We start from the raw sequence: 21154 nt of genomic DNA on the forward strand, positions 1-21154 counted from the left end.
AATCAGATGGCTGGAGCCTGCTGGGGAGATTATCAAGCTAGACAAGAATGCTTGCCTGCAATGTAGCTACCGTAATGAGCTGTCCTGTTTATTGCTCTCAAGCCAGCTCAAGCACCAGACATATAGATTAGCTAGCTATACTTTACATGCAAATGCCCCAACACTTTAAAAATAATAATAGAAAAGACACTTCTGGAAGGGAGGGGTCAATTAAAAGCAGGGAAGAAGCTCTAAACCAGAGGTGCCAAAACTCAGGCCCGTGGGCCAAATCTGTCTTGATTGTGGTACCAATCCAGCTCTCTGGGGCTCCCTGGCCCATGCCGCTTTCCCCCAAACACTGTTTGGTGCTTTCCTGGTGTTTGTGCATTTCCCCCCTGTTCTAAAAGGTTAAAATGCCTCTCCTAAGGCTTGGTTACTGGCAGTAAGAACTTTAAGCTAAAATATTGGTTATTTTTTGGTCCTGCCCCTTTTACATTTGCCCACATCCACCACTGGAATGCAGCCCCCAAGAGCTTCTCAGAAATGGAATTTGGCCCTTGGGTGGAAAGTAGTTCAACACCGCTGCTTTAAAAGAAAGATTCTTGTGCTTACTGTGCTAAGAGATAATAAATAACAACAGTAATAATAAATAAATAAATAGTAGTAGTAGTAGTAGTATTCCATTTGGGTAATTTTGCCAATGGCTTAGAAAATTAAACAAGGGTTGGGGAGCTTGCTGGGATGGGACGATGGGAAAAAGGGATATATACTGAGATCAAGCAAGGAGTATGTGTGGCCTGCATAAGTTCACCACAGTCAACCAGGGTTTTATCTCATATCCCTTTCAACTATCTAAAAAAAACTCTTGCAGGCCTTCACAACTTATGATCCACGAAACTGAATGTTGCGTGCTTGGAACTGCAAAAACGTGCGGGAGCAAAAACCTTGACATGGACCACAGTGCATGGCTTGGTGGGTAACAGGTTTGTGAAAGCCTGAACTACTGGTTGCCTCAAACTTGTATTGCTTCTTTCTATGGTCATGTGGACCTCATCTTTTAACCACAGCTTTTCTAGGGCTTTAAGGCAACAGTCTAGCTCAAATCAAAAAGTAGGGCCTCCTTAGAAAATAGTTCATTATTATGTCTTATTTCAGCCTTTCCCAACCTGGTGCCCTCCAGATGTGGTATTATTACATTTCTATACTGCTCCATAGGGTTTACAGAGATTAATTATGGGAATTACTGTGTTAGGACTACAACTCCCATAATTCCCAGCATTCCCAGGTTGGGGAAGGCTGCCTTACTTGGCTTGCATTTTAAGAACATAAGAAGAGCCATGCTGGGTCAGGACAAGGGTTGTTCTTGTTGTTACTGACCAGGGGGTCTCTCCACAACAATGGAAGAAGTATATGGAGGATTACTCAGATTTTCTGTCATGCTCTACCTGGAGGAGGATTCATCTGAGGAAGAAGAGGACAGGATGGGGAGAGGCAGCACAATGGGCTCCAACTGGAGCTCCGCGAGGAACAGAAGGCCTTGGGTGACAGTCCTCCTCTGGAAACATCGCAGGAGCAGTTGGGCCCCTCTCAAGCAGTTCCTGAACTTCCCCAGATGCTGGAAGCAAACTCTGAGGGGACCCATCCCTCTGAACAGCATAGAATCAGACACGTGCAGCAAAAAGAACAAACGGAAGTCACAGTGTGTGTGGGGGGGGGCTCCCTTAAAAGCAACACGCTGACCTAATTAGCCAGCTGTGCTGATTAAGACCGGCTAGAAATTCAGCCTCGCCTATGCCAGCTTTTGGCTGCAAACAACAGTGCCTTAACCTTGGCCTTGCTTTCAAGATACCAGATTGGATAAGCTCCTAGACCTTGGCTATGCCTCTGGATAATGTTTTCAGACACCCCTGACTGGCCTAGATGCTTGCTAAAACAGACACTGGTGAACACTCCATGAGTGAGTGCGCCGCACCAGCATAAGTCGCTTTGCAGATTATACCTCTGGGGTGGGGTGAAGTGAACATCATCTGACTGGCAGGGGGTGCTCAACCAATAAGAAAGGAATTAGTGTTTTAAAATGTACTGTTTCGATTGAGGGGGATCTCTGTAAATTCTGAAGTGTGCATTCAGGGGGCAAGCCACACTGACCACAATGGGAGTTAATTCTGAGTAGACACTAATTGGTTTGTGCTAAAAAACAGGAGACGGGAAACACAGGGACAGGAAACACCCCTTGACCAGGGTCATGGCAAAACCTGGGCAGGTCTAGCATACCTGACATAAATGCGGGGGTTAGGGCACACAGCAACTATACCTCGGAGAACCCACCTTAAGGAAAAGAATTGGATTTAAAGTAGTCTCAGGAAATCTGTTTTTTCCATGAAACGCTCTAGGATGGCTGCGGGATGCCCACGATGTCACGTGCCCTGAACGACCTTGAAACAGAGCTAGCTCACAGCAAATCAACTGTGGAGACAGCCCGCAGGTTGGAGGGCTGCCTTTCTTGGCTTGCATTTTGTTGTTGTTCTTGTTTCTGACACTGGTTGTATTTCTTTGATAGCAGCCCAGCAAGGACATTTAGCAGCAGGTAACATGTTTCTTGCTGTTTGAACACATGAACTTTCACAATCCTATACATATCTACTCAAAACTAAGCCCTACTGAATTAAATTAGACTTACTCCCAGGTAAGTGAGCATAGGATTGCAGCCTAAACTGCCTCATGCCAAGTCAAACTGTTGATTGATCCAGCAAAGTATTGCCTATTTGGACTGGTGGCAACTCTCCAAGGCTTCCGTCCTGCAATTTGAGGTCCTTTAATTCGGGGGTATTGAACCTCTTTCAGCTCAAGGGCCAAGTTCAGTTTCAGAGAAGCTCTTGGGAGCCATGTTCCAGTGGTGAGTGGAGGCCAAAGGCAAAAGAGGTCCCTAAATGCACAATAATTACAAATGGGTCCCCAAATGCAGACTTGGGCTAAAGGTGGATCCAGGATCTGAAGAAGTTGAAGACTACTGCTTTAAATAGAGGTGCCCGAACCTACTCTAATTCTGGCCATCTCTAAACCAGCTGAAAATCCTGCATTTAAAACGGGGGTTTCTGCTTCCATTTTAAATGCGGGATCACAACTGACTCCCTTTACATGTGCCTTTCCCCGCTCCCCTTCCCCCCTCCTCCCTGTATCTGTGTCTTCCATAGAATCATAGAACAGTAGGGTTGGAAGGGCCTACAAGGCCATCGAGTCCAACCCCCTGCTCAGTGCAGGAATCCAAGTCAGAGCATTGAGCAGGTGGTTGGTCCATTACCTTTCATTGATCTCTGCTTCCCTTCTTGCTGCTTTAACTCTTTTCAGGGAGGAAACTGAAGAGGAACACAACACACAGTGGGGTAATTTGATAGCTCATTATCTGCGATCTATTTAAAAACAGAACAAAGGGCATGTAGTGCAGGAGACGCTCTGGAGGGTCATGGCGTCATGCAAAGAGCCCGCAAACTTCTCTGAAGGAGCAATCTCAATCGCAGGATAAAAGCTCCCTGTGAAGAAGACCCAAGAGTGGATCTCTCAGGCAAGATTCTTCCTCTTCTCTGCTTTTTGAAACTGAACTTTTTAAAAACTGGACATGACAGTAACTGAACCTGGCTATATGTCTAAAGAAATGCTTGCAATTAAAGGCACAGGGACAGAACTGGAGAAAAAAAGCTGGCAAGTATATGATGTCCAAATAACCTGTAGCCAGGGGAGTCATAGGTTGGGCTGCCACTTTATTTTTCCACCGTGGGGCTATACCCCCCTTTTTTTACTGCTGAAAAGTAAGCTGAATATCTAATCTATAGCTTTTCTTGGCTTGAGGAGGCAGAGTTGGGGAAAGCAGCAACTGATGAATTTACACTTGTGATTTGGATGTTTTAATAAACATTTCTGAAATAATAAAATCAGCTTAAATAAAATACTTATCTCCGCTCTAGGAAAAACTTCACCTGCTTGTTTTTTTGTGGCGGCAATGCCGGTGCACACTTACCACTGAACAGAATGAGGCTTACTTCTGAGTGAAGATGCTTTGGATTGTGGTGGTATTTTGAAGTGTGGGCAGCAGCTGCTTCAGTGGGGGCAGAGCGAAATGCCTGACAGCTATTTCCATGCTGGCTGATACCTGGGATAAATATCCCATCCATCAAACGGACAGGCCGATCTTGTTGGGTGTTTCCCATTCCATCTCGCATGCTTTGCCTCCATGGCTAGGTTGCAAACTCTGGACTCCTTGTACACAATGGAAAGCCAGACACACAAGAGCATCGTCTCATTATTATCCTCACATTCTCTTGCTTTCGCCCACCAGCCTCTCAAATATTCATTAAAGCCATCCTGCTTAATTGAGACCTTAGGGAAATTATACCCGTTCTAGAGCAGGCAAGGGTATCTTGTACTTCAGCAAGTGAATAAAGTACTCTGTCTAAAGAGAGAGGAACTCTCATCACCGATATGGTATTTCATCCCCCTTGAGGCTGCCAGCTGATCAAAAAACCTGGCCTAGCCTGCTCTTGGGCCTTGAACAGCAGAAATCAGCGGGTGGAGCTTTTCACAACAAGGCAATAAACTTGCTAATGTCTGTAAGTCACACTACTATTAAAGGCACAGCTATGGCGTCTGACTGAGAAGTTGGTTGTCTTACCCCAATTTTTCATAGAATCATAGAATAATAGGGTTGGAAGGGGCCTATAAGACCATCAAGTCCAACCCCCTGCTCAATGCAGGAATCTAAGTCAAAGCATCCCTGACAGATGGCTGTCCAGCTTCATCTTGAATGCCTCCAGTGTGGGAGAGCCCACCAGCATCCTAGGTCATGGGTTCCATTGTCGTATTGCTCTAACAGTCAGGAAGTTTTTCCTGATGTTCAGCCGGAATCTGGCTTCCTATCACTTGAGCCCATTCTTCTGTGTCCTGCACTCTGGGATGATCGAGACGAGATCCTGGCCTTCCTCTCTGTGACAGCCTTTCAAGTACTTGAAGAGTGCTATCATATTTCCCCTCAGGCTTCTCTTCTCAAGGCTAAACTTTCTCTGCAGTTGGATGCAGGGGTGGCAGAGAGTAGCTCTCCAGATGTTTTGGACTTCAACTTCCAGCATTTCTGGCCATTGGCCATGTTGGCAGGGGCTTGTGGGAGTTGAAGTCCAAAACATCCGGTGATCTACCTTCTGTCCATCCCTGGCCGAAAGAACACCAAAAAAGAAACAGTGCAACCCAATATTCGTTTTAACAGCTCAGTCTTCTTACAGAGGGATGAGACTTTGCTGCACTCCTCCCATTCTACCCCTCATCTATAGGGTTGCTATATTTTGACCCTTACCCCACTCTCGTGCTTTTAACCATATCACCCCACTTTCCCTACCAGCAACTCTGTGAAGTGGTGGAAACCACGAGGCCTGCGTTCATCCACCAGAGGGCTACACTGCCCAGGGTTACCACAGCAGCCTGATATGCAAGAATTAAGCAGGTTAAGCTTTTCCCTAGCAGTTATCGCCATGCTAGGAAAAGCCGCACTTGCTAAATTTCTGTGCTTGCAATCCTGTGCAAACTTTCCTGTGCAAGGCCCATTAAACACAGTGGGACTTACTTGTTACAGCTAAAGGTGCATAGGAACAGGCTGCGCACCTCAGGCTGCTGCTAAAGGCAAGGAAGGGGAGGGGTGCACAAAAGGCAGGCAAAATGCATTATGCAAAGCCAAGTAGGTGCAATCCTAAGGCTTCTTCACATAGAGCATTTATCCTGCTATTGAGATTGGTTACTCACAGACGTTTGTGGGTCCTTTAGATGGCGTCATGAACCTCCAGGTCATCTCCCACATTAAATTATCTTTATTCTATTTTTTAAAAGATTGGAGATAATGAACTATCACATTACAGCTCTTGAGTTCCGCTTGCATTCCCTTGTGAAAAGAGGAAACCCGCAATAAGAGGAGCTAGACCACAGCACCATCTAGCGGCTGTATAATGAAACATATGGAAGACTCAGATAAGGGGGGAAAGGAGCGGGGAAAGGAAGCACATGTAAAGGGAGTCCATTGTGATTCTGCATTTAAAACAGAAGCAGAAAGCCCTGTTTTAAATGTGGGACTTTAGGCTAGTGTAGAGATGCTCCTAGTTTTAATGAATGATTCGCAATGTGTTTTGAATATCTTCCTCAGGGGGGAAATTCTTCGACAATTCAATAAGAATTGTCTCTCATTCTAAGAGCTAGGCTGTTTAATCTGTTATTTCTACTTCTGCTTTTGTTTCAGAATTAAGTTGGAACTCTACATAGACTATTTCCCTTCCTGCCTTTCTATACTTTCTGCTACATAACCTCTAGGTGGCACTGTGGTTTAGCGGAATAATGCAACCACACTAGTGGGGACTAGCACTTTGTTTCACTTTCACACAAAAACTGGATTTACCCCACTCCGCAAACCTCTGCAAAATTGCTTTTAAAAAGCAGCAGGGAAACTGGAATGTGGTCATCGAAAATATCCATAAACAACTGTGAGTGAGGAATGATGAGTGCAAAATAAAAGCCTCAGCTAGAAAAGCTCTAAGACTATCATTTGTATTCATAAAAATTTTTTATCGCCCAGTCTATAGTTGTAACAAGCTGGTTTATAGAGGTGACAGTGTGAGGGACATGATTGTGTGATTGCTCAACAAAATGGAGTCTCCCCATCCCCCAACCACATTATGTACATGATCCTTTCCATACTTTTCTTTCTCCCTGCTTTGGCAGTTTTAGGTCAGTTTAATAAAGAAAAGAAGACTTTTGCGGGAGTTGATGCAAAGACATTGACAGTGTTGGAAATCAAAGCCTTCGTGTCATGCGAGGTTCTCTTTCAGAAATGATTCAGCCTGGAATTGAGGCTAGAGAAGGAATATTAAGCAGCTGGTTATCCGACTGTGTTAATATTACACTGTTGTTTTCAAGGTAGATAGCAGTTCATGAAGATTAGTGACACAGTTGGGTGTAAGGTTTCAACCTACTTCCTGTTGAAGCAGACTGGAATAGAGAGGGTGACTCCAGACAGAGGGCAACTACAAATCAAAAGGCCTTGTGGAATTATTCCATCTTTTCCTCCATGGATTTTAAGGCTCTTTAAGGAAAACAGTTTTCAGCCACAAGGGCTAGAAAGTTTCCGTTTAAAAAGAAACAAGTAAGCAAACAAAACAGACAATGGGTGCTTCCAGATGAGGCTTTTCTTGTGCAACTGCCCTGTCAAATGACATCTGGTGCTTCCAAACAAGGCTGTTATTGTGCAATCACATACAATCTAAGGATGGTTGCTATTTCTGGTAAGTTGTCAACAACAAATTATTGTTTTCCAGAACAGTGGGACTAAAATTGTCATCTGATCTCAGATTGCACATCTCATATCCAAAGTTACATCTCGCTGATGCTTCCACCTTTCTATAAGACTCCCCCCGCCCCCGGAAGATTCCACATTAGGATGTTTTTCATGTAATCAGGGCTGTTAGTCATCTGCAATTCTAAATATTTGATTGCAATCTAGTATCTAGAGTGCTGCAGGTCCTTAAGAATACTGTTTCTTAAAAACACACACACACACACACATGCAAGTTTCTGGACCTCATGATGGAGTAGATTGCCTTGCATGTTCTCAAAACTGCATATAAATGACTAGAATATAAAATAGCTGCTTCTCTGTTTTTATATGGCTACCTATGAAAGTCAAGGAGCTGTATTACTGTTAGGCTAGCCAAATGCAAAAGAGGACAGGGCTCCTGCACCTTTAATAGCTATATAGAAGAGGGAATTTCAGCAGGTGTGGGTTGCAATAGTTTTTTCTACATAACTATTAAAGGTGCAGGAGACCTAAACTATTTGCACCTGGCCACCTTAGATTGGCTGTGGTGTGCCACCACTTGCACATGTGAACACACATTTGTATGAAATGGGACAGTGTTTCCAAAACCAAGAGGGTCAGAGGACAGAAATGCTGCCAACAGCCTATCCCTAAAATGACCTTAAATGTGCTAGTAAAATACTAAGCCCATAACTGTTCCATCCTCCCCGCAACCGTCATATGTCACCCCCCCCTAAAAAGTGGGGTTGTACCAAATATAATATTCCTCTGGGGAAGAGGTTTTAATAATTAGGAACCTGCTAGCAAGACATATTCTCTCACACACTTACCTAAGGCTGCTACCTCTTATTTTGTTCAGGCTCCTTGAACAGCCAACTTGTTCCGCTTTCTCTATTGCTGCCCTTCTGGGCTTGTAAATGGCTACAGCTGAGCTGTTGGGTTTTTGCTGACAATACAGTTGCTGAAAATTCAGGAGCTTTGTCAGATGAAAAGGTGGCAGTCCTATACTTGTACTGCCCCCATTCCCTGTCCCCACATCACACTTCAGTTGGAGCCAGCCTAGATAAGTCTAGCAGCTTGGGTGGGAAGCAGAATAACCCTTATATAATATTAAAAAGGCCCTTCTCAATGTTCTGTCCCACTCTAGCATAACCAGGAAACAGAACCTAAGATGAAGACTTCATTCTCAATGGCTGTGGTCGCCAGGTACAAAAGAAAAGCCCTGCTGGATCAGAACAAAGACTTACTGAGTCCAGCATGCTGCTTCCCACACAGGTGTGGAGGCCCTGGCCAAGGCCCCTTCCTGAAGTCCCCCCCCCACAAGAAGCCTGGAATACCTTGAAGAAGAGGTTCCTGAAGGCTCAGGGCAGCCCTTGCCTTTTCTATCAGGAAGACAGGGCATGTGTGGAACCAGCTGAGTCAAGAGCTGTCTCAAGGCACCAGGAGCTCCTTGAAGGGGCGATTCCCGAAGGCTCCACTCACCTCTCACCTTTCTCATCAGGCAAGGCGAGAGGTGAGTGAAGCCTTCAGGAACCATCGGTTCAACCTCCCTGGAGCACCTTGAAGCAATACTGCCGGAAAGAGCTCTCCCTGTGTGCGTGCGTGAAAGGGAGGAGGAGAGAGAATATACATGTATGAATGGTTTATCTCTGTGTGTAGCGTGTTTGTATGAATAGCGAATGTGTATGAATGATGTAGGGGTGACCAGGAAAGGGGGGGCTTATGCTAGCAGGGGGGTGGACCCACCCACTTTGGGTTGCAGCCCCACCCACTTTGGGTTGCAGCCCCACCCACTTTGGGTTGCAGCCCCACCTTCTGCTAGCATGTGGTCTTGATGTGCTTGCACAGAGCCAGTGTGTTCCTTGGCCGAAAAAGGTTCCCCATCCCTGGCTTAAAGGCAATAGCTCTCTCCTGTTGTTGCTCTCCAGCAAACTGCCTCTGAGCCTTTCTACACAAGGCTTTTATTGTGCGCTTGTGTTTCCTCACTCACTTTACACAATGTTGTCATCCTCCAGGGCCTCTCCCTTGCTTTGCAACCATTATCCCTATTTTTTTTCCTAACAGGGAAAGTCTAGTATTTTTCCTCAATGGCATTATAGAACCCTTGTGTAATTGTGCAATTCCGCTATACCACAGCACCACTCATGGTTGTGTAATGGAACATAAAGAAAGGCAGAGAAAGAAAGAACCCGCCCCCCCAACCTCTCAAGGGGCTGATTTTAATCCTGAAAAGAATCTGGAAGCAGAAGCCTCTGTAAAGGTGTGGCTTAAAAGCCTCATGTAGAAAAGCCCTCTGAACCTGGAGGTTGCAAATAACCATCATGACTAACCATTGATTGATCCATCTTCCATTAATTTGTCTCATCTCCCTGTAAAGTTGTCTAACTACAAATCCCCAGCTGCTTTAGCTCAGCCTTCCCCAAACTGGTGCCCTTCAGATGTATTGGACTGTAACTCCCAACATTCCCAGCCAGGATGGCCAATGGCTAAGGATGATGGGAGTTGTAGTCCAACAATCTGGAACACACCAGGTTGGGGAAGTCTGCTTGAGCTGTGTGTGTGGGGGAAGATATTTCAACCCCTGATTGTTTTGGTTGCCCCTTCCTGCATCTCTAACAGTTTTATGTTACCTGTTTTGAGATGGGATGACCAGGGGTATCTCTACACCAGCCTAAAATCCTGCATTTAAAACGGGGCTTTCTGCTTCCATTTTAAATGCAGGATCACAACGACTCCCTTCCCCCGCCCCCCTGCCCTTTCTCCCTCGTTCTCCCCGTATCTGAGTCATCCATTACCTTTCATTAATCTCGCTTCTTTTCTTGCCGCTTTTCCTCTTTTCACGGAGGCAACTCAAGCGGAACACAATGGGGTAATTTGATAGCTCATTATCTGAGATCTATTTAAAAACGGAACAAAGGGCATTTCGTGCAGGATGATCACAGCATCATGTAAAGACCCCGCAAACTTCTGTGAAGGAGTAATCTCAATCGCAGGATAAAAGTTCCGTGTGAAGAAAGCCCAGAACTAAACACGTTTTTCCAAATATGGCCATGCCATACATTTGAAAAAGGACTTCACAATACTGTCTGCTTTATTTTCAGCCCTTTTCCTAATAATCCCTAGCATGCAATTGGCCTTTGTCACAGTTGATGCACACTGAATTGATGTTTTCCGTGTGGTATATATGCCCCCCAAATCTTTTTCCTGATTAACTTCCTCCACTTCAGATTCCCGATGTGCATCTCTTTACATTTATGCTTACTTCCAATGAACCTCATTTGCTCTATTGTTGCCTAAATACCCAAGCTTGGATCCTGATTTAGGTGCATGCCGCTGGGCTGGCTGAAGTAGATTTCCCCACCCTCTACTCCCCATGGCACCCACTCCAGCCTCCCAAATTCATGGAGCCCCTTCCTGTCAAGTCATGTGACATTGGTAATGTTAGAATAGGGGTGGTGATGCCAGAAAATATCAGAATCCTGGATGTTGCCCACAAATATTGCCCACAAATTTAGCCACTTCATGCTGACTCCTAACTGTAGATCATTCATGTAGTAGTTGAAGAACACAAAGCTGTAGTTATAAGGGCCCATGTAAATTAACTGTGTGCAGACGATGCCCCATCCCCCACGGTTTGTCTGCAGATCTATTCACACTTAGGGCTTCTTCGCACTTTCAATTTATTTGGTGCGATTGTCATTCTTCGTTCATGGTATGCCATACATGATGTTGTTATCCTGCAGCAGCTGTCCCGTGCCTTCCCCCTGTTTTCTCCATGATATTTCTATATGTGGAAAACATATTATTTGCAGCCACGCAATGGCTTCGCCATCACCTGCCCATGTATTGCTGACATAGAATCATAGAATAGTAGGGTTGGAAGGGGCCTACAAGGCCATCGAGTCCAACCCCCTGCTCAATGCAGGAATCCAAATCAGAGCATCCCTGACAAATGGCTGTTCAGCCTCGTCTTGAACGCCTCCAGTGTGGGAGAGCCCACCACGTCCCTCAGTAATTGGTTCCATTGTTGTATTGCTCTTACAGTCAGGAAGTTTTTCCTGATGTTCAGCCGGAATCTGGCTTCCTGTAACTTGAGCCCATTCTTCCGTGTCCTGCACTCTGGGATGATCAAGAAGAGATCCTGGCCTTCTTCTCTGTGACAACCTTTCAAGGACTTGAAGAGTGCTATCATATCTCCCCTCAGTCTTCTCTTCTCAAGGCTAAACATGCCCAGTTTTTTCAGTTTCTCTTCATAGGGCTTTGTTTCCAGTCCCCTGATCATCTTTGTTGCCCTCCTCTGAACCCTCTCCAGTTTGTCTGCATCCTTCTTCAAGTGTGGTGCCCAGAACTGGACACAGTACTCCAGATGAGGCCTAACCAGTGCTGAGTAGAGGGGAACTAGGACTTCCCGGGATTTGGAAGCTATGCTTCTATTAATGCAGCCCAAAAGAGCATTGGCCTTTTTTGCAGCCACATCACATTGTTGGCTCATATTCAGCTTGTGATCGACAACCATTCCAAGATCCTTCTCGCTTGTAGTGTGGTTGAGCCACGTATCCCCCATCTTGTAACTGTGCATTTGGTTTCTTTTTCCTAGGTGCAGAACTTGGCATTTATCCGTATGAAATGTCATTCTGTTGTTTTCTGCCCAGCGCTCCAGTCTATCCAGATCACTTTGAATTTTGTTTCTGTCTTCCAAAGTATTCGCTATCCCGCCCAATTTTGTGTCATCTGCAAATTTGATCAGCGTTCCCTGCACCTCCTCCTCCAAGTCATTAATACAAATGTTGAAGAGCACTGGGCCCAGGACTGAGCCCTGCGGTACCCCACTCGTTACCTCTCCCCAGTTTGAGAAGGTCCCATTGATAAGCACTCTTTGAGTCCGATTCTGTAGCCAACTGTGGATCCACCGAATCGTTGTTTCATCTAGCCCACTTTGAGCTAGTTTGCTCATCAGGATATCATGGGGCACTTTGTCGAAAGCTTTGCTGAAGTCGAGGTATATGATGTCTACAGCATTCCCATGGTCTACAAGGGAGGTGACTTGATCAAAAAATGAGATCAGATTTGTCTGGCAGGACTTGTTTTTGACAAATCCATGTTGGCTTCGAGTAATCATGGCATTGTTGTCAAGGTGCTTCCAGATGGATTCCTTTATCATCTGCTCCAGAATTTTCCCAGGGATTCATGTCAGACTGACTGGTCTGTAGTTAAATGCTATGACACGCTTTGTGTAGGCAGGTGTGGGGCAGTGCGGTGTTGACATCACCTATTGATGATGCTCGGATGGGAGTGTCAGCCTCCCGCAACTCCCTTCACCTCCAGCCCCTTTGCCATTCCATTCCTGGGAACAACACCGGGAACTTTGGAAGTGGAGTATACTGGCATTTCACTAGTACAGCATGGCAGAGGCCGCTGCTGCTCCAAACGCCTGCAGTGTTGCAACCCCTTTCCACTCAGTCCCCTCTCACAGTGTATACTCAAATGAGAAAAGTGTTACTGCTTGCGTATACAAGGACAATACTGGCTTGTGCATGTGAACATGGGTGGGGTGAGGGGAAGAACAGACTTCTGAAGTTGTGATCATACTGTGGATTTGTATACTCAAACAAGACAAGTGTTACTGCTTGCTTTTACAGGGACAATACTGACTTGTGCACATTGGGGTGGGGGGAGAGCAGAGTTCTGAAGTTGCAGATGTACTGCAGATTGAATACAGAAGTTGCCAAGGTAGGGGTTGGAGGTAGTAGAAGTGAAAAGGGGAGGCAAGGAAGTTGAAATGGAAAAGTTCATGCCAAGAGGGGAGAGGGACTACCCCAGAGGGGGTGGACACTGGGCGTACAATGCTGCTGACATCTGATAACATCCCACCAGTCTCCACACACCAGTGTAAATGGCAGGTAGCATTATGCAGTAAAAGAAAAACCAGCTGTGTAAGAATGTATTTAAATCCCACAAAGAATCTGGAAGCAGAAGCCCTGGTAAGTTGCGAGATAAAAAGCCTGGTATGGTGAAGCCCTTACTTGACAGTATGCTCCATTGAACTCAGTGTGTTTTAGTTCTGAATAAAAATGCATAGGATTGTGCTGCACCTCCCACTGAAAGCAATGGCGCAAATTTCTCATTGAGAGGGTAAGCCTATGTCTGGGCTGGGAGGGGGCTCAAGACTGAATGCACCTTCATACAAAAATATTCCCTGCATACAGAAAACTAGAATGTCAGGGAGGAGGCCAGGCTACAATCCTTCTCTCTGACATCTAGTTTCCTCTGTGGAAGGAGTTTAATTCCATGTTTATTGATTTATTTGGTTTGTGCCCTGCCTTTCCACCAAGAAAATGGAGCTCAAGGTGGCTAACAATCACAAGAAGTAAAAAAACAGCAACACTAAAAATGTGGGTAAAACAATAATAAAACAAACTCAGTTGAACACACACAAAAATAACAGTATAAAACAGCACCCTACCCAATAGACCACCTTACATGCCAAAGGTCTGCTTGAATATATTTTTTAATGTTATGTTTGTATGAAGGAATATTCCCCCACCTACAATCTGAAATGTTACAGTCCTGAAGAGCTTTCTTTTTTCTTTTGTAATGTGCAATGAAACATACGTGCAGTTCCAGGGGGGGGGGGAAGTGCAGTTCCAATCCAAAAAAACATCTGTACAGTTAAAAACTTCAAGCCATGCAAAAGTTGTAGTATGTTAGCTGATGTAAAAAATGACTGATAACAATGTGAAAAGTAAAGTGAGTATACCCAGCTCATCTAGAATCCCAGACAATGATCAAGCATACCCATTTCTTCTGTCCCTGCCAACGACACTCCCCACAGATTTCACTACTATTTTCACCAATGTTTCATAGTTGAAGGAAATCATTCATGGAATCCCCTTCCTGTCAAGTCATGTGAAGTCGTCAATGTTAGGATAAGGGTGGTGATGCCAGAAAATATCCAATATGACATTTCCAACAGGAACCTTACTGGGGCAAAGCTACATGAAACGTTTGAGTTTGAAAGCATCATCACAGAACAGTGGTCAACCTGGTCCCCAATGTGAAGTTTGAATATAACAGTCTTCTGCATTGGTGCTGTCAAATTGGCAGTTCTGAGGATTTTCTCCTACTCTGTGTAGGCTTCTAAATATCATGGAATGTGACTCTAAGCCACAACCCAAGTGTGCACAGGCTCAGAAAATGCACAGGTGAGTTTCAGCAGCACGCACCGTGAGCACAAATTACAATCACGCACCACCATGCAGGACCAAAATGTCCTTTTCAAAAGCCCTGAAGCCCAGACACAGGTTTACCCCCTCAGTGACAATTAACCCCACAATTCAGTCCCAGCTAACATGGGATGGATCAGGAGTTCAATATGAACTCAGTAGCTGGCTGCACATCTACCTTGGTGGGGGATATATCTGCCACAAGTGGGGGGGGGGAGGTGGATGGTCACTGCCTCACTTGCCCCCAATATAGAACCACCTCGGAGGAGCCCAATGTGCACTGGTTGCGATGATAATGGTAGCAGTAACCCACTGTGTTTTTGGACAGGTATCAAGGGTTACCGAAACACAAACAAAACATAAGGTACCTTTCCCAACCGGATGCCCTCCAAATGTTTTGGACTACAACTTCCAGCATCCATAAATAAATAAATGGTCTTCTGCTATCAGTAGTACATGCCCTGGTCTCCTCTCATTTAGACTACTGTAATGCGCTCCATGTGGGGTTACCCTTGAAGCCGGTTCGGAAGCTGCAGCTGGTACAGAACGCAGCGGCTCACCTGATTAAAGGCAGCCACTGGCAAGATCACATCACTCCAGTGCTAAAGGAGTTGCACACTGGTTACCAGTTGTTTTCCGGGCCAAATTCAAGGTGTTGGTTTTGACCTTTAAAACCCTATATGGTTCCAGCCCAGCCTATCTTAAGGAGCACCTCCAGCAACACCAGCCAGGCCGCGTAACAAGATCAGCCTCGGATGGCCTTCTCTCTGTCACATTAGCCAGGACAGCTAGACTGGTGAGGATGAGGGAGAGGGCCTTCTCTGTGGTGGCCCCCATTCTGTGGAACTCCCTCCCTAGGGAACTCCGCCATGCCCCCTCTTTAATGAGTTTCCGCCACGCATTAAAAATGTGGTTGTTCAGGCAGGCATTTTGGGTGGGTTAGGGTATTTTTAGAAATATGATGTTTTTAATGTAGAATATTATTGTTTTAAACTGTTTCTATTATTGTACATCGCCCAGAGTGGCTGGGTGACCAGCCAGATGGATGAGTAATACATTTAATAAATAAATAAATAGTTGGCTGGGGATGCTGGGAGTTGTAGTCCAGCACTTCTGGGAGGCACCAGTTCGGAGAAAGATGACATAAGGTGATACAGTGCAACTTTCTGCCTTGGGCTTCTATTTTGTGTTTCTGCTCTTCCCTTAAAACACTTGCTGAAGGAGGAAGAGGAGATTTATTTATTTATTTATTTATTTATTTCCCACATTCAGTTTTCTGGAACAAAAGCTGCTCTCTGGCCATAGCTGGGCAGCCATAAAGCCGACAGGCTTGTCACTTTTGCCTCCCCTTAGCACGGCGTCTCTCACTATTATTGCACACTTGAACCAGCTGCCCGCTCCACCCCACCCCGGGGTGCAGCTGCGGTTGCAACCAGTCCGAGCTAACAGCAGGTGGCTGCCCAGTGATTGACAGCCCTTCCATGACGTCATGCAGGTGGGCAGGGCGCCGGGAGGCGTTCTTTTTGTATGACTCTGGAGAGGCTGCTCGTGACAGGGGAGAGAGAGAACTGGTGCTGATCAGCACACAGTTGTGTGTAGAAGGAGGGAGAGAAAAACAGAACCGTGTGTGTGTATCCTTGGTGGTTTCAAGTATGAAATGCATCTTAGGCGAGGATTCACTGCAAGAAGGGAGATAAGTAAGCAGCTGCACGAGAAAGACTGCCAGGTTTCCTGGGCTCATTAGCTGGCAGGGTTCATCCATGGGTGAGTACCTTTTCTCTCTCTTCTCCCCATCAGGGATACTCTTTCTCAATTAGTTTGAAGCCGACTCCCTCACTGACTGAGATCCACAGTCAGGAAGAAATCATGATAATGAGGATGAGGTTGATCATGACAACAACAACAATATCATCAGTAGAATCTCTCCCTCTGGAGGAAGGGGGAAGGAGTTCCATCGTGGCTTTCCTGATCTCTGCAGCTCCTTTCATTAGTCCTAGAAAGAATGATCCCCTCCTCATTGTCCTGGCATCATGGGCAATAATGATAATGAGGATGAGGTTGATCATGACAACAACAACAATATCATCAGTAGAATCTCTCCCTCTGGAGGAAGCGGGAAGGAGTTCCATCGTGGCTTTCCTGATCTCTGCAGCTCCTTTAGTCCTAGAAAGAATGATCCCCTCCTCATTGTCCTGGCATCATGGGCAACAAAACTGGTGCTGAGCCGTTGAGTCCCAGACCGATTGTTTCAGGGGAATGGATGGAAGCTGGTATGACACTGTCTGCATTGCCTGGGGTTCTTTCAGGACAGGGATGGGGGTGGAAAGGAAGAGAGCATTAAAGAATGCATGATGACATGAGTTGGGCTGGGAAGGCACCCTTTCCCGGTGCCAGGAATAGAGCTACGCAAACCCGATCCTGTGTGTGTTGAAGGGGGTCCTTCTGAAATCAATGGGTCTGAACCAGTCGAGGCGGGTGGCTCCGATGTCAGTGGGGCACTAAATCTTGACTGGTTCTGACTGAAACATGGGGCGGATTTACCACCCCACTGACATCGGAGCCATCAGCCTCCACTGGTCTGAACTCCCCGGCTAAGCATGCATCGAACTGCACTTTTGGGGATTACTTTTCTTGTACCTGGCTGAAAGGACTGTTGCATTTTAAAGACACTGCATTTTTCCTTCTTCTTCCTTCTGTTTGCATTGCATTGCACCAGCTGTGTTATCAAGCTCGCCAAGCCATGTGCAAAGGCAGAGAGGGTTCGCTAGGGACCCTGGCATTGTCCATTTCAGGTGGTGATGGCTGCTTGGCTGAGCTGAGCACTGGATCTGCTGGTGGGAAAGAGGCGAGGAAGGGGAGTGTGTGTGATGCATACTAGGAGCGCTGAGAGATATGAGCAACATCCTTTTTGCCTGCCCTTGCCTCCTCCTCTCCAAATTGCCCTTTAATAGAAACCACAACAAAGCTGGCCTCTTTTAGCACTTCCCCTAGGACTACTAAAGGCAAGGAGATGGCTAGTTCTTTGGGCACACAAACAATGCATTTTAGGGACCAGGATAAATGAAAACTGCCAGACTGAAGAAGGGTTATTATGACTTGAGAGTTAGCATTCACACAGGGATAGCCAGCGTGGTGCCTGCCAGATGTTTTGGATGACAACTCTCATAAGCCCCAGCCAGCATAGCCAATGATCAGGGATTATAGGAGTTGTAGTCCAAAACATCTGGAGGGCACCAGGTTGCCTACCTCTGCATTGGTGTAATACAGTAATTCAGTAGTTAAGCAGCTGGGAAACTGCTGTTTCCAGTCTAGCCTTTGCCTTTTCGATGGCCTTAGATGCTCAGCCCCAACTGCTCATCTGCGACATGGGGATAATACAGGGTTACCTTACAGGGCTCTTATGAGGATTACGGTGATAATGAACAAGAAGTGCTTTGAGCCCTTAAGAAAAGTGTTGCACTCAATGCATACTAAGTATGAGTATGCGTGTTAGCACTGAGCATTAGAAAAGAGGCAACCAAACTGATTAGGGGCTGAAGCACTTTTCCATAGGAGGAAAGGCGGAAGCCTCGGGGGCTTCCTAGTTTAGGGGAAAGGTGGCTAAGGTGGGATGCGACACAGCAGCCTTCCCCAACTTGGTGCTAATGGCCATGCTGGTTGAGAATGATGGGAGTTGCCGTCCAGCACATCTGGAAGGCACCAGCTTGGGGGAAGGCTGTGGCAGAGATTTATAAAAGCTGAGTATGCCTTCGAGTCCCAGTTGCTGAGGAACCCAAGTGGGAGGGTGCTATTGCCCATGTGTCCTGCTTGTGGGCTTCTCATAGGCATGTGGTTGGCCATTGTGGAATCTGGATGCTGTACTGCATGAATTGCTTGGTCTGATCTAGCAGGTTGTTCCTGTGCAATGCTGAGTTTTGCATGGAAAGATCACAGACCTATTGGACTTCTTGCATTCCATGGCCCATAACTTATTTACCTCTGAATCTATCTATCTATCTATCTATCTATCTATCTATCTATCTATCTATCTGTCGACAAGGGTAATACTTCATGCATCTGATGAAAGTATCTTCCATCCATGAAAGCTTCTGCCACAGCAGATCTTAGGATGTCACACAGGAATCTGTTGTTCTGGCTCCAACATACAAAAGGCTACCTCCCTGTTACCTTCAGATGGGCTGACACAGTAGATCATGGTCCATTCAAGGCTGCTGAGATATTTACCAAGAATGTAGGACTTGGTGGTCTTGGTCTACTCCAGCAAACACTTCTTATGTTCTTAACTAAAATACATAAGTAGACTGCATGGGGATTCTATTTTTTTAAAGTAGACAACACAGGATAGAATGCAGACCACCACTGCCTTAAGAAACCTTCAAATCTATTGCAAAAGCTTTTTAAACCATGGGGGACTCTGGTTATCTTTACTGTGATGCAAAGGGGAAGCTTATGATACTGATTGGCTGAGCTGGTGTTGAATCATGGACTATTTAGTTGTTCAGGGAGCAAAAGAAGCTTGTAGTGAAGCATCTGTGAGGAAAGGGAACATTGAGAGTTTGGCTGGGATCAAAATCTTTCACAGAAGCAGGCTGGGGACTGGGATGAGGAGTAGCATCAGTTTGACTGGGATTAAATTGCACGTTGGAGCAGGTTAAGGATTGGGACAATGTCCTTAGACCTGGGGATGCTAAGGAATAGGGAACCCTGAGGGAAGAAGGCTGAAGGAAGGGTGCACCGTGCAGAACAGGCAATGGGTGGAGAAAGAAGAACCTGATTGAAGACAGAGAATGGGGTTAGCAGCAAAGAGCAGAGAAGGCAATGAACTGAGGCAAAGCATAAGCACAGAAACTTCACTGTGCTTATGATGAGGAGGACTATGTGGAGAAGAATGTTAGAGAGTTTGGTTGTGAGAAAGAAAGAAAGAAAAAGAAAGAAAGAAAGAAAGAAAGGGGGAGGGAGGGAGGGAGGGAGGGACAGATTATGCACTGACTCACCTGGCCCTTGATAGGGCAATTCTGCCAGTTTGGGCTTCTACTTCTACATTGTGTCCTGGCAAAACAGACCTTAAACAGACAACCAAGGGCAAATAAGTGATGCGTACTTCTTGGACTGAATTCCATGAACTGACTGAACTAATTGGCCAGTTCTTTGACTGCAAGCCTCTTGCTACCTTACTGTAATATTGAGAGCCAGTGTGGCATAGTGGGTACAGTAGTGGTCCCCCTCCCTTTTTGGGTCAGTGGTCACATGAAATTTTGAGAGAATGCTGTGAGGCCTCTCACAAAATGGCTGCCATGGTGGGCATGGCCGGTCACAAAACACTCATTTCCCAGAAGGCAAACCAGTGAGACTAAAAGTAACTTCCCTAAGAACCTAAGTATAGGACAGAGGTGGGGTCTCAACTTCAAAATACAAAACCTCTCTTTTGAATCAGAATAAAGGTATTGCTGGAGGGCATCTCTCTGCCTGGTAAAGTGTTAGACTTCGACTGGGGTGACATGGGTTTGAATCCCCAGTCAGGGAGTGAAGCTCACTGGTTGGCTTTAGAGCAGTCACTCAGCCTAATCTACCTCACAGGGTTGCTGTGAGGATAAAGGGGACAGGGGTAGCAACCATGTATCCACAAGATGTAGTGATGGCCACCAATTTGGATGGCTGTAAAAGGGGGTTAGAGAAATTCCTAGAGGAGAAAGGCTATCAATGGCTACTAGTCCTGTTGGCTCTATGCTACCTCCAGTATCAGGGGCAGTATGCCTATGTGCACCAGTTGCTGGAGAACGTGGGCAGGAGGGTGCTGTTGCACTTGTGTCCTGTTTGTGGGTTTCCCATGGGCAGCTGGTTGGCCACTGTGTGAACAGAATGCTGGACTAGATGGACCCTTGGTCTAATCCAGCATGGCGCTTCTTATGTATACCATATTGAGCTCCTTGGAGGAAGGGTGGGATATAAATGTGAGGCAATAATAATAATAATAATAATAGATAAATCCCCCTCTTCCTTCAGAAAGCTCAGAGTAGCTTGCACAAAGTTCCCTGATGTCTTCACTCCTGAATACCTGCTTTTGCCATTAGTTGGCTTCAATGGAACTATGGCATTGGATGCTCCCAGACCATTCACTCCACTGCTCCATGCCTTTAATATACCTAATCATATTGCTCATGCGATGAGTGTGCTCCTCTGGTCTCACCTGCAGGTCTGTTTCCCTTTGCTGGCCCCATTACACCCTCAGAGCCCGTGTTTTCCTAAGATCCAGCCCGATGCCTCTTTGTTGACCCTACTGAGTAGAAAATGCTTCTCGATGTGTCACTTGCAAAAAGCTGATCTGCATTTGTATGAATGGATTCTGTTAAGCCATAAGTGTACCTAGAGCTTTTCCAATTGGTTGTGGGTATGTGAATACCTTTGTTTGCTGTGTGGTATATGAAAGATAGGTTTCCGGGTAGTGAATTCTGAGCTGTGCAGACAGAACGTGATGCCTTTGTAGGCACCAGGGCTGGTGCACAGCTCTTTACAAGCAACTTTCATTGCTAAGAATGTAAGAAGAGCCCTGCTGGATCAGACCAAGGGTCCATCTCATCCAGCACTCTGTTCACACAGTGGCCAAAAAGCT

General features: G+C 45.9%; 1 protein-coding gene across 2 annotated transcripts in view; it reads left to right on the forward strand.

Moving 5' to 3' along the window:
- The first annotated feature begins 16094 nt into the window (after nucleotides 1–16094).
- Nucleotides 16095–21154, forward strand: part of MAPK4 (mitogen-activated protein kinase 4) — a 104199-nt gene continuing 99139 nt past the window's right edge. The window contains exon 1 of one of the 2 annotated variants that reach the window (XM_084832022.1): nucleotides 16095–16308. The gene's annotated coding sequence lies outside the window, so the exon portion shown is untranslated. The remainder of the gene's footprint in view (nucleotides 16309–21154) is intronic. The other variant, XM_084832021.1, reaches the window with a different exon arrangement.

Source organism: Heloderma suspectum, chromosome 2, assembly GCF_057233095.1.
Source record: "Heloderma suspectum isolate Gila_16-S chromosome 2, 16-S_ref, whole genome shotgun sequence".
Classification (NCBI taxonomy): domain Eukaryota; kingdom Metazoa; phylum Chordata; class Lepidosauria; order Squamata; family Helodermatidae; genus Heloderma; species Heloderma suspectum.